The sequence below is a fragment of the Miscanthus floridulus genome, chromosome 8, assembly GCF_019320115.1.
Source record: "Miscanthus floridulus cultivar M001 chromosome 8, ASM1932011v1, whole genome shotgun sequence".
Classification (NCBI taxonomy): Eukaryota; Viridiplantae; Streptophyta; class Magnoliopsida; order Poales; family Poaceae; genus Miscanthus; species Miscanthus floridulus.
In genome coordinates this window covers 4,376,516-4,391,018 of record NC_089587.1, presented here as the reverse complement: position 1 = coordinate 4,391,018, position 14,503 = coordinate 4,376,516, and the positions used below count along the sequence as shown (strand labels likewise).

General features: G+C 46.3%; 1 pseudogene; it reads left to right on the top strand.

The window, feature by feature from the left end:
- The first annotated feature begins 245 nt into the window (after positions 1-245).
- LOC136468447 (protein trichome birefringence-like 12) lies at positions 246-14,258 on the top strand (annotated as a pseudogene).
- Positions 14,259-14,503: the final 245 nt, after the last annotated feature.

Here is a 14,503-nt window from a genome sequence, read left to right as displayed (position 1 = left end):
TCCAGATATTTCTTTCCGTTTTTTGTTTGATAAGAAATGGAGATTTCTAAGCTTGTGCCATAAAGCATGAGTAGTAGCAACATAAAATACTCTCTTGAAAATCTATACTACAACTAGAATGCATTAATTTAATTGCCATAACATCCTACTACCCATATAAGAACAAAACACATTCTTTCTTTTTTCCCCCTTAAAAAAAAGAAGAAGATCGTACTGTAGCCGGAGCATCGAACCTTCCCTTTGCAATGAGGAGGAAGAGGGCGGCGTCCCTTTCGCCGGCGCCAGCGTCGGCGGACGCGAGCGCAATGTGTCGCCTCCGCCTGCGCCTCGTCCCCCTCCTCGCGATCGCCGCGGTCCTCTGCCTCCTCTCCTTTCCCTCCCGGCGGTCCCCGCCGCCGGAACCGCCGCTCCCCTGTGGCGCGGCGCCCTCGGACGCGACGGCGGGGCGGTGGGTATAGATGTCCAACGGGCCGGCCCGGCCTGGCACGGCCCGGCAACGGGCCGGCACGGCCCGATAGGGGTCGGGCCGACAAGGCACGCCGTGCCCCGCGGGCCGTGCCGCCATGGGCTTCGTGCCTGGCCGACGGCCCAGGCACGGCCTGTTGGGCCATTTTTTGTGCCGGGCCGGCCCGAGAAGCACGGCTAATCCAGCGTGCCGGGCCAGCCCAAGGCCCACTACACCGACAGAGAGAGAGGGGGGGGGGGGGGAGGCCAGGGCGCCAGGCTGCCGTCGTTGCTTCGGAAGGCCATGGACGAGGACGACGCGACCTCTCCATCCGCGGAGGATGAGCGATGAGGCGGCCGGATCCGTGGAGGATGAGCGATGAGGAGGCCGGATCCACGGAGAACGAGGCCAGATCCACGTAGAGGAGGCATGTGGAGGAGCAGCAGCGCGTGGCGGTGAGGAGGAGGTGGCCACCGTCGGCGGAGGCGGGTTGGAGTGGAGGTGGCGTCGGGGCGGAGCTCGTGGCCGGATCTGGCGTCGGGGCGGAGCTTGGGGCCAGCGCGCTCATTCCCGCGGCGGCCGAGGCGAGACTGCGGGAGGCGATGGCGGCGCTCGATGTTGGATCCCACGAGAAGAGAAGGGGATGGAGGGGATTCGGCGAGCCGCGGGGAAGTAGGAGCTCGAGGCATCGGTGGCCGACGGGGCGGAGCTCGAGCTTGTGCGCGAGGAGGGGTGCGGGTGCTCGACGGCATGGGGGGAGGAGGGGTGCGGGTGCGGGTGCGCGAGTGCGCGACGGCGTGGGGCGGTGGGGGAGAGGACTGAGGAGGGGTGCGGTGCGGGTGTGGCGTGGGGGAGAGCCGGAGAGGAGGGGTTTGGGGACTTAGGGTTCGGGGGACGGTGGGCCGGCCAGCTGGGCCGCGCGCCGCGGGGAGGGGAAGTGGAGTGAGGAGGGCTGGAGGGGGAGGGAGGGGGTGGCCGGCCGGGCCGTTGCCGGGCCGTCTGTTGAAGGTCGGGCCATGCCGTGCCAGCCCACGGCCCTGAGCAGCGGCCCAGGCACGACCTACTCCCTCGGGCCGGGCCATCCCGGGCCCACATGTCACCGGGCCAGGCCGTGCTCGTGTCGGGCTAAAAAACGGGCTTCGTGCCGTGCCGTCGTGCCTCGGCTGCATGGCCAACTATAGCGTGGGTGCCGACCCCGGAGCCCGTGCCGGCGCCGCTCTACAACGTGTCGTGCCCGTTCCACCGGGGCTCCTACAACTGCCTCCGCAACGGCCGCCCACCGCTGGCCCCGCTCTCCTGGGCGCCCGCGCGCTGCGGCAGCGCCGTCGTCCCGAGGATCGACCCCGCGGCGTTCCTCGCCGCCACCAGGGGCCGCCGCGTCGGCCTCGTCGGGGACTCGCTGTCCGAGAACCTCGCCGTCGCGCTGCTCTGCGCGCTCCGCTCCGCCAACCCCGACGCGCGCAGGTGGAAGCGCCGCGGCGCCTGGCGCGGCGGGTACGACGTCACCGTCGCCTTCCACCGCACCGTGCTGCTCGCCAAGTACACGTGAGTGAGTACTGCTCGTCTGCTTGCTCCTCAACGCTGTTGCTTTCTTTCTTCCTGCATCTGGTTTGTTTAGACATCAACTTTTTCACTTTTAGTGATCAAATATGAAGATTTAAGAATTTGCAAAATAGAATCATGAAGCTCACATGGTGGTAACTAATGATACAAAAGGTGGCAGCCAGTGGAGAACCCGGAGGAAATTCAGAAGGATGGGATAAAAGGGATTTACAGAGTGGATGTGGACATTCCTGCTGATGAATGGATAAACGTCACCAAGTTCTATGATGTGCTAATTTTCGACACCGGGCACTTTGGTTGCTGTTCCCAAACTTGCAGTTTTTTTTTTGGACATTAGTTTGTCCATGAGCAATGTTCGACACATTTGTCCATAATCAGGTGGGGGACATACAAATTCCCAAAAGAGACTCCCCTTGTTTTCTACAAAGATGGAAAACCAATCGAGCCTCCACTCAGCATTCCTGACGGCCTGAAACTAGTCCTCAAAACCATGGCGTCTTACATCGACAGGGAGCCCCCGAGCACGACGCTGAAGCTATGGCGCACGCAGTCGCCTAGGCACTTCCATGGCGGCGAGTGGGATCACAATGGCAGCTGCGTGACTGACAAGACTCCTCAAAGAGCATGAGGTACCATTGCTACCATTCTGAATTTCTGATTTCTGACAGGCGGGGACATCATCAGCTTGCTCTTTCAGTTCCAATATAATCCTGCATTTCAAATTTGTGAATTTTTTTGTTTGACACATCTTGGTGGGTGCAGCTGGACTCTTGGTTTGATCCGCGGTTTGGAGGCGTGAACAAGGACGCGAGTGTTAAAAGTGAATGGAATGAACAAGATTTTTTGGAACAACTAACTGTTTCATTGATCTCTTTGAATTATATACAAATGAAGGGTCACGTTGTACGGACGTGACTATTCGGAAAAGTTAACTACTAATCTAATCTCTAATCCTAACTGCTTGTACGGACGGATGAGATCATCTGTAGAAGGACGCCTGTTGGTGTACCGCCGTTATTTCATAACACTTCCCCTTGATCGAATCTTCTTTGACATCAATGCAGTTGTATGATTGGATTCCTCGAAAAACCCTGTGGGAAAAAACTGAGGAATATGTATGTATAGATATGCTATAAAAACTCCTTTAAACCTTATAGGAAAATAAGGAGAAAATAGCATATATGATTGTGATTTAAATAAATCACTATGTCATTGGTATCCCATTAAAAACCTCCGTGAAGAAAAATATTAGAGATACGACATATAGATTACTTCCCAAAAACCATTTCAGGAAAAATATAAGGAGCAATATAAAGTGATATGTCGCTAAAACTCCTGTAAAAACCCAGTGGGAAAATTAGGAGAAAATATGACGACGTATTATTGGTATTGTCTCTTAGATAACTCACATAAAAAACATTTTCAGGGAAAAACCATAGATGGGTTGTGAGGGCAATATGTGTCTTTGATATTTCCCACAAAAACTTCGGTGGGGAAAATAGAAAATATGACACATGCTTATGTTAATATTACCTCATTAAAAACTTTAACAAGAAACCTTGTAAGTAAAACTTGTGAAAGAAAAGAGTATAATATGATGCTGGTACAGGTCAACATTTAGGAGATGTCTCCCCTTGATTCTGGCAAATCTCGAAGTCGCCACATACCAATTCCATGTACCAATTTTTGAAACATAGAAGTTGGTAAGGACTTAGTAAATAGGTCAGCGAGATTATCACATGACTTGATTTGCAAGATGTCTATTTTCCTGCTTTCTTATAATTCATGGGGATAAAACAGTTTAGGAATAATATGCTTAGTGATATTACTCTTTATGTAACCTGTTTGCATCTGTGTAACACAAGCGGAATTATCTTCATAGATAATTGTAGGTGATTCAATTGAACCAATACTACATGACTGTTGTATGTGGTTAATCATTTTGCGAAGCAATACACATTCTCGTGATACCTCGTATAGAGCAATAATTTCAGAATGATTAATAGAAGTCGCTGTCAGAGTCTGCTTAGAAGACTTCCATGAAATAGTTATACCTCCATGTAGGAATACAAATCTTGTTTAGGATTTTTTTTGTTATGAGGATTAGATAAGTAACCTGCATCAGTATAACTAATCATACTAGGATCATGATTTTTCTTGAAAAATAAACCAAGATCCTTTGTGCCATTAAGGTATCTGAGGATACACTTCGCTCCCGTCCAATGACGACGAGTTGAGTCCGCACTATGCATAGCTAGTAAGTTCACTGTGAAAGCATCTAGGCCTCTAGTTGGGTTTCGGTGATTAATGACAATACGAGATTACTATGACTAACGTGTGTTTTGCAGATACAATTAAGTTAGGTCATGGTAATTGAAATTGATTGGGCAATCATGGTCGTCATGCCCCTACGATGGAAATCGTTTCGGTTTTCAAAGGATGGACAACAAGGTTAAGGATGGACTAGTTCTAAGTGTCGTTTGGAGTTGAATAGACACTTAGAGTAGTTTAGGACTTTGTTTTTTCTTTGGCCGTACTATTAAGGGGGGTATGGACGGGTAGCTTGACCTAGGTAAGTCTAGTGGGTTAGGTGTGGTGCACACATATCAAATCTAGCACTAGGTAGCTCCTAAATAGCCCTAAGATCAATTGGAACAAACTTCATTCATATATGATTGTGAGTTGGAAGTGAATGGAGGATCAAATATTGACCGGACACTGGTTCCGGTGTGACCGGACACTAGCGCAGAGTCCGGTCAGTTCATTTGATCAAGGTGAAGTCGTCTGGATGCGATCGGACGCAGAGTGAGGTGTGATCGGACGCTAGGTGACAGAGTCCGGTCAACTCCAATAAGGTTCCAGAGAGGGAGAATCCTGATCGGACGCGTCCGGTCAGTGCTGACCGGACTCTGGTCAGGTTCTGGCTACTGACCGGACGCTGAGCAACAAAGTGACCGGATGCTCGGTTCCAAAGTCTGGTCAACATTAGTAAGGTTCCAGAGGGCAGTTTTTGTGACCGGACGCTGGTCAGTGTCCGATCACAACTTAACTGATTGGTGGTGGGGTGAACTAACCAGAGCGTCCAGTCACCTTGACCGGAGCGTCCGGTCACCCTGCAGTGGCACATAACGGTTTGTTTTGAATGAGGGGTTATAAATACTTCCTCTATTCACTCAAGGGATCACTTTTGCTCATTCCAACAGCTGAGAAACACCCTTGAGAGTGCCAAAAATAGCAAGGTCCTAGTGAGGTGATTGAGATTTGAGAATCCAAGAGAGAGGCCTCATTAGTGAAAGCAAGAGTAGCAAAGTGTGCATCCACCCTTCTCATTAGGCTTGTCGTGGTCAAGTGAGAGTTCGTGCTTGTTACTCTTGGTGATCGTCATCACCTAGATGGCTTGGTGGTGATTGGGAGCTTGGTGATCATCTGGTGGAGCTTCTGGATGACCCAACTCAAGTTGTGAGCGGTTGTGGGTGATTCACCGCGATGCAGTGTCGAAGAATCAATCCATAGAGAGCACTTGATCCTTGCATGGATCAAAGGAGAGCCACACCCTTGCGCGGGTGCTCCAACGAGGACTAGTGGGGAGTGGCGACTCTCCGATACCTCAGCAAAACATCACCGCGTTCCTCCTTCTCTCTTTACTTTGAGCAATTCAATTCTTGTCTTTATATTCATAGAATTGCCATGCTAGAGTAGGATTGGAACATAGGTTGCTAAACTTTTGTGCGATAGAACAATAGAAACACTTTCTAGGCATAAGGGTTGAAGTGGGCTAACCGTAGGGTTTAATTATTGCAAAGAATTTTAGAATTAGCCCAATTCACCATCTCTTTTGGGCATCTTGATCCTTTCAATTGGTATTAGAGCCTCGTGCTCACGTATTTAGGCTTAACCGCCTAGAAAAAGATGTCTCATGGGGATGGACCTCCTCCTATCTTTGAGGGGGATGATTTTCCTTATTGGAAAATCCGCATGGAGGCGTATTTAGAAGCTCTAGATGTTGGAATACTTAGAGCCGCCTCACAAGGATTCCCAAAACCTCGGGATCCTATGCACCTTCAAGGCAATGAAGTGAACTATGAGAAATGGAATGCAAATGCTCAAAACACCATCTTTAGAGGACTTTGCAAAGATGTGTTTAACCGAGTGAGGAACCACAAGGACACACATGCACTATGGTCGGACATTTGTGCGCTTCATGAGGGAACTAAGAGCGAGCATGAGGAACGCTATCATCTCGTAATGAAAAAGCTTAATTCTTTTGAGATGCTTCCTAAAGCCAGTATTAATGAAATGTACTCACGCTTGAATATTCTTGTAGAGGAAGTCAATGGGCTTGGACTCACTCAAATGTAACCATCCGATGTTGTAAAAAAATCTTGAGTGTCCTCCCCATTGATAAATATGGGCATATTGTGACCGTGCTTCATCAAGGTGATTTTTCCACCGCTACACCGACTCAAATCTTGGGAAAGATCAATGCTCATAAGATGTACATGCACATCACACCATAAGATGGCTCATCCTCTACCAAGAAGAAAGACAAAGACTTAGCATTCAAGGCTAGCCAAGAGAAGGGCAAAGCAAGAATTGAGTATGAGAGCTCAAGTGATGATGAAGTTGATAATGCAAGTCTTGTTCTCATGGTGAGAAGAACCACCAAGATGCTAAAGAAGCTCAACAAGAGTGGCATCAAGTTCGATGGCAAGAAAAAGAAGTTCTTCACTAGCACTAGAAGGAAGCCAATCTCCGAGATGGATTGCTACCATTGTGGAAAACTTGGTCATCTAGCACATCAATGCACCAAGCCCAAGAAAGACAAGTACAAGAAGAAGAATAAGGACAAGAAAGATGACTCAAGTGATGAAGATGAAGATAAAAGGAAGAAAAACAAGCCATACAAGAAGAAGATGGCAAGAAGAAGGACTTCCACAAGAAGAAGAAAAATGGGAAGGCATACATCGTCGGTGATTGGCTCACGGACATTGATTTATCTAGTTGCTCATCCGATGATGATAGTGACAACGAGAAGGTGGCCGCCATTGTGATTGACTCTTCATCATCTTCACCAACACCGCCGTCATCATCCTCTACACACCTATGCCTTATGGCCAAGGGTGAACGAAAGGAATCAAATGATGATGATAGTAGTGGTGATGATCATGCTAATAATGTTGATAGTGATAGTGATAGTGATGATGATGAATTTGAATCACCTTAATATGATGATCTTGTTAAATTGCTAAATCAATACACTAAGATCATTAGAAAGACTAGAGCTAAGAATGAAAAGTTTGAAATTAAGAATGGGTCTCTTTAAGCTAAATGTGACATAGCGGAAAAGGCTAGTGTTGAGCTTAGAGAAGCAAATGATGCTATGTCATCCAAACTCAAGGAGCTCAAATCTTTTAAGAAAGAGCTTAAAGAAAAACATGATAAACTTGAGAGGATACATAATGAGCTCATCACTAGCCACAATATGCTAAAAGAAGAATATACAACTCTCAAGATCAATCATGATAATCTTGTTATTGCTCAAAAATTTTTATCCAATGAGCCACATGATGCTACTAACGATGTTGTTAAGATTGATATAGCTACATCATGTGATGATTTAATTGTTGAGAGCATTGAGCAAGGATCTAGTGGCAAAGACAAGCAAGTGGTTGAAATCGACAACTATGATGAGTATGTCAAGCTCAAGCATGATAATGAAAAGCTCAAGAAAGATCTTGAAGAGCTCAAAACCACCAACACTATAGTGCTAGAAACTCTTGATCATGATGGTGATTTGATTCTTGAGAATGAGAAGCTCAAAGAAGAGAATAAGAAACTCAAGGAAGAGAAAAATAATGATGCACTCAAGGAAGAGAACAAGAAGCTCAAGTTAAAGAAAGAGCATCTCAAGATTGGATTGAGAAAGTTCATAAGAGGCAAGCATCTTCAAAGTGAGCTACTAATGAACACTGTCATGAAGATGGATAGAAGTGACATTGGGTATTTGGCAAACCAAGAGAAGAAGGCTCAAGCTCAACAACAGCAACACAAGTCAAAGCCAAAGCCAAAGAGGTGTTTTGAGTGTGGATAAGAAGGCTACTTTGCCCATGAGTGTCAAACTCCACCACCACAACCCTTGCCCAAGCATGCTAGACCCTTTGCTTTCAATGCTCATTACATGTTTAGAAAGGACTCTAGTGGAAAGATGAAAGTTATATTCTTAGGACCTCCCAACAAGAATAGGCCTAAGAAAATTTGGGTAGCAAAGTCACTTGTTGAGAAGGTGAAGGACCCTCAACAAGTTTGGGTTCCTAAAGCTTGATCTCTTGTGTGTAGGTGAACTATAAGACCGGTGCAAGTCATTGGGTTATTGATAGTGGTTGCACACAACATATGACCGGTGATCCTCGTATGTTCACCTCACTAGATGAAGAAGTAGATGGACAAAAAAGAATCACATTTTGAGATAATTCAAAGGGCAAGGTTAAAGGATTGGGCAAAGTGACAATATCAAATGATCATTCTATCTCAAATGTACTATATGTTGCTTCATTAAGCTTTAACTTGCTATCCATTGGACAATCGTGTGATCTTGGCTTCCAATGCTTGTTTACCGAGAAGGAAGTGGTTGTATCCAAGAAAAATAATGATCAAGTGATATTCAAGGGATTTAGATACAATAACCTATATTTAGTGGACTTCACCTCCGAAGATGCTAATTTGAAGACATGTCTATTCACCAAAACAACACTTGGGGGGCTATGGCATAGAAGACTTGTTCATGTTGGGATGAGCTCACTCAAGAAGCTAATGAAGAATGATTTGGTAAGAGGGTTGAAGGATGTGAAGTTTGAGAAGGACAAGCTTTGTAGTGCATGTCAAGCAGGCAAACAAGTTACAAACACTCATCCTACAAAAGCTTTCATGTCAACAACAAGAGTGCTAGAGCTCCTTCACATGGACTTATTTGGACCAACAACATACATGAGTTTGGGAGGAAATCTTTATTGTCTTATAATTGTTGATGACTACTCAATATACACATGGGTGTTCTTCCTTCATGACAAATCCGAAGTTGCATCATGCTTCAAGAAGTTTGCCAAGAGAGCACAAAATGAGTTTAAAGTGAAGCTCAAGAAGATTAGAAACGACAATGGGAAAGAATTTGACAACATAAATATTGAAGCCTATTGTGATGAAGTTGGGATCAAGCATGAGGTCTCCACAACATATACACCTCAACAAAATGGTGTAGTTGAGAGAAAGAACCGGGCATTAATCACACTTGCAAGAACAATGCTAGATGAGTACAACACACCCGAAGCTCTATGGGCGGAAGCTATCAACACCGCATGTTATGCATCCAACCGTCTATTCCTTTAAAAGTTTCTTGGCAAGACACCTTATGAGTTGCTCAATGGTAATAAGCCAGACGTCTCCTTTTTTAGGGTGTTTGGTTGCAAATGCTACATCTACAAGAAACGGCAATACCTAGGGAAGTTTCAAAGATGTTGTGATATTGGTTTTCTTGTTGGTTACTCATCAAAGTCCAAAGCATATAGAGTATTTAATCATGACACCGGCTTGGTTGAAGAAACATATGATGTGGAATTTGATGAATCTAACGGCTCCCAAGGAGCACATGAGAATCTTGGTGATGTAGGTGATGAACCATTGAGGGAGGCTATGAAGTACATTCCGGTTGGAGACATCAAGCCTCAAGATGATGAAGATGATGTACAAGTGATCAATCCACCTTCTTCATCAAATGTGCCACAAGATGGTGATAAAGATGGGAGAGTAGAAAATGAAGATACGTATGTTTCCCATGATCAAATGGTGGTACAAGCATAAGATGTTGATGCTCCACAACCTCCCCCTTAAGCGGTTGATAGAAGAAATTCACCTCTGCTACAAGCTCATCCACAAGATCTCATCATAGGGAGTCCATCAAAGGGTGTAATGACTCGATCTCAAAAACATGCTTCATTTATTGAATATCACTCTTTTGTCTCTTGCTTTGAGCCTACCCAGGTAGAAGAAGCTCTTCAAGATCCGAATTAGATAAATGCCTTGCATGAAGAGTTGAACAACTTTGTCCGCAATAAAGTTTGGACTCTTGAAGAGTGACCACAAGGTGCAAGAGTCGTTGGAACAAAGTAGGTATTCCGCAACAAGCAAGATGATTAAGGCGTTGTTGTGAGGAACAAGGCAAGACTAGTTGCAAAGGGGTTCTCTCAAGTTGAAGGGTTGGACTTTGGAGAGACCTTTGCACCGGTTGCAAGACTAGAAGCCATTCGTATCCTCCTTGCATATGTATCACATCATGAAATGAAATTATATCAAATGAATGTTAAAAGTGTATTTTTAAATGCCATTATAAATGAACTAGTCTATGTTGATCAACCTCCCGGGTTTGAAGACCCTAGATATCCTAATCATGTTTATAGGTTATCCAAGGCGCTATATAGGCTTAAGCAAGCCCCAAGAGATTGGTATGAGCGTCTTTGGGATTTCCTCATTGAGAAGGGCTTCACCATTGGGAAGGTCGACACCACACTATTCACTAAGAAGCTTGATGCATATATCTTCATTTGTCAAGTATATGCTGATGATATAATCTTTGGATCATCAAATGAAGATTCTTGCAAAGAGTTTGGTGAATTGATGTCGAAGGAGTTCGAGATGTCAATGATTGGAGAGCTTACATTCTTTCTTGGTTTTCAAGTCAAGCAAATGAGAGAAGGGATTTTCATCTCTCTAGAAAAGTATACCAAGGATCTTCTCAAAAGGTTTAATATGGATGAATGTAAGCCAATCAAGACACCAATGCCATCTAATGGACATCTCGACCGAGATGAGGGAGGTAAAACGGTTGATCAAACTCTCTACCGCTCTATGATTGGTAGCATATTATATTTAACCGCATCTAGGCTCAACATCATGTTTAGTGTGTGTATGTGTGCTAGATTTTAAGCTAATCCTAAGGAAGCTCATTTGATTGTCGTTAAAAGAATCCTTAGGTATCTTAAGCACACACCAAGCATTGGCATTTGGTATCCCAAAGGAGCTAGATTTGAATTAGTTGGCTATTCCGATTCGGATTATGCCGGTTGCAAAGTTGATAGAAAAAGCACATCCGGAGGCTGCCATTTGCTTGGTAGATCACTTGTGTCTTAGTCCTCCAAGAAGCAAAATAGTGTGGCTTTGTCCACCGACGAAGCGGAATACATTGCCGTGGGTGCTTATTGTGCACAAATACTTTACATGAAGCAAACTTTGCTAGACTATGGTGTAGTTTTAGAAAAAGTACCACTTTTGTGTGACAATGAGAGTGCGGTAAAACTTGCTAATAATCCGGTTCAACACTCTCGCACTAAGCACATAGATATCCGCCATCACTTTCTTAGAGATCATGTTGCTAAGAATGATATTTCACTAGAAGCTGTAAGGACCGAGTATCAATTGGCGGATATCTTCATTAAACCGCTAGATGAGGCAACATTTTGTTGGTTGAGGAATGAGCTCAATGTGCTTGATTTTAGCAACTTTGCTAGAAAATGAGCTTGTGTTGTCCCTTGCATTGCATTGTAACATACAACATGTTTAACTTTTGATAATGCATTTAGGGTTTGTCTAACATGGTTAAGATAACCACCAAAAAGCGTGTGAAGAAGCTTAACCTTGGATCAAACTTGACAAGCAACTTGTTTACTTTCAAGTATTGCATTGCATATGCATGAATGTTGTTTTGTCATTTCTCTTCAATCACCCTTTTATTGCCTATTTTCTTAAAAAGAATTATAGCCTAAGGCAAAATATTTTGAAAAATTTGAGGGTTTGAGAGAGGTCACTCACATCAGTCCTAATTGGTGTTTATTTGGGTCTTATTGAAGTTGGGACTTGATTGAGAACAGGCAGCATGAAGGACTTTGAAGATTTGCTGAGAAAGAGTGACCGGACGCTGCACCGAACTCTGAAGTCCAGCGTCTGGTCAGTTCGCAGGTGGTAAATAGTTGCTGCGAAGGAATGACCGGACGCTGGAACTATGTTCTCCTTGCGTCTGGTCAGAAGGTGATCCTATGTCCGGTCAAGCGAAGAGGACGAAGATAGGATCGATCGGACTCTGGCTACGTTCGGTCAGTTGGGATTAGACGCGTCCGGTCGCGACTCAAGAGGTTTTGGACCTCTCTGGAGTCGACCGGACTCTAGGTGGCAGCGTCTGATCGTTGCCACCGGAGCATTCGGTCAGTAGATGTCGTGCAGATTTTGGACTCTTTTCTGTTTCCTTTTCTATTCTATCACAAGGACCCCATATAATCCAATCGCTGGTTGACCTAAGGCCACATCCGCCGCAAATCCACTGACTTTGCCATCGCCAGAGCCCTAGCCGCCGTCTGTAGTGCCACCCTAGCCGCTGTGTGCCTCCCCGCGCCTGTGCCACCACACAGCCATGCCTCCCTATGCCCGCGCGCCGCCGCTCACCTCGCGTACCTACTCCGTGACGCTCCCGCACCATCTGCCCGTGCACGTGCCCTGCTCCAGCGCCACACCTTGCTCCCTACCACCGCACCGACAGTGCCATGCACCCAAGCCTTAGAACCTTCATTGCCGAGTCCAGTGTCGCATTGCCTCATCAAACCCTAACCCTAGGCGTTTTCCCGGTGGTGCCCTCGTGATTCTTTCCTCTGCTTTTTGGATCGCCGGTTCATCAGGTAGCAAGCCCTCGTTTCTAATTTCGTATCTATTGCTTGCTTTCTTAGGGTTTAGTATCTCTAGATGTATATGGAAATTATTCATATATCTGATCTATTCTAACGTGCAGTGAGTCGGTGTTTCTGAGGTCACTTTGGCAGTTGTCAGTCAACTCAGGGCCAAGCTCATGAGTACGGATCGAGGCCAAGCCTCGGGAGTGTCAGTGACTATTATTTCTTGTCTGAGGCAGCAGATCGTTCCAGATGGCTTATGTCAAGAACACCGAAGGTGGTCTAGGTGATGAGGATCCGAGGCCTCCGCCTCGCTTGCCTACTAATGTGAAAGGCAAGGCGATGAAGAAGATCACATCGAAGAAGCGGAAGTATGTAGATGCTGATACAGCGAGAGCAACCGCAGTTGCAGCTGCCGTAGAGCATGCAGAGAGAGGAGGTGCTAGGAGTGGAGTCTAGATTACAGATCAGCTTTCATCAGCATAGAGAGCAGCTATAGAGCAAGTTGAGCATCGTCATGGTAGTCCAGCTAGGACTATCATGCTTGAGGGATGCTATGTTGCTTTGGTGGAGACTCAACCTTAGGGGGGGCATAGCAGCAGATAGAGCAGACACAGGAGGTAGAGCAGGCCAAGGAGACAGAGCAGGCACCACAGCTTTGCCGCTCTTGTCGTACTCGTACCTAGGTGACACCGAGGGCAGAGACATAGCGGAGGGGTTCTCATCTGCCTCCCAGACCATAGGGTCCGCCTCTAGTGACTCATCTAGATCTGAGGGTCATCACGGCCAAGCAGGTGCAGTAGCTCAGATTTGTGCAGTTTGAGGAGTGGTTCCCGCCTAGGAGGGATGAGCGTGCTTCTGAGGGGTTCTATACACCACTGTAGGAAGATTTTTATAATGCATATCTTAACAGTGGTGTTGCATTCAGGTCTCAAAGGGTTTATTCTATTGAGGCCATTGTAGTAGCTGCAGGAGAGCAGATACGTCCACACCTCTCTTACTTGCCAGGGCTGATAGATTTACTTGGACGGACAGGCCGATATGTTCCATCTTGGGTTCGAGAGTTCTATGCTACACTTTGGATTGACCCAGCTCACTGGTTCATTGCATTCAAAGGCCGAGACTACATGCTGATGAGCTTCAAGGTCAGGGAGATACTCAGGCTATAGGATTCACCCATCCGCATTCATGAGGTTTGCTATGGACACACAGAGCCTCCTAGACGCCCTCACAGCGGTCTTGTGCCTCTTACAGATCTAGTTCACCCTTGCTTCATAGAGCCATTCGGCGAGGGGCCGAGCAGGACTCCCAGGGATCTTACTCCTACAGCCAGATTGCTAGATGCTATCATGAGGAGGACCCTACTTCCAAGGATGGGATATCACGAGGGATTGACTCGCATTCAGTTGTGGCTACTGAATGCCCTGATGCAACAGACTGTCTTTGATGTATGGGATGTCATTCTTTCTGAGATGGAGGATACTTTGCAGAGGGATTCAGAGGACATAGACATCTGCCTTATGCTCACTGGATTACATTTCTGATTCACAGGGTAGTTATAGTGAGGCCTCCAGAGATGTTGGCAGAGTATTCTTGTGCTACTACCGAGTTCCCTGCATATAACTTGACCCAGATGCTCTGTCATAGCAGGCCGAGTGCACTTAGCCAGCCGCGCCATCACCCAAAGGTGCTAGAGACTATAGCCCAGCAGGATGAGACTATTAGGGGCATTGTAGCTACAGAGGAGGAGCAGTTAGATGCTCAGCAAGAGGGTATGGTAGAGAGCGAC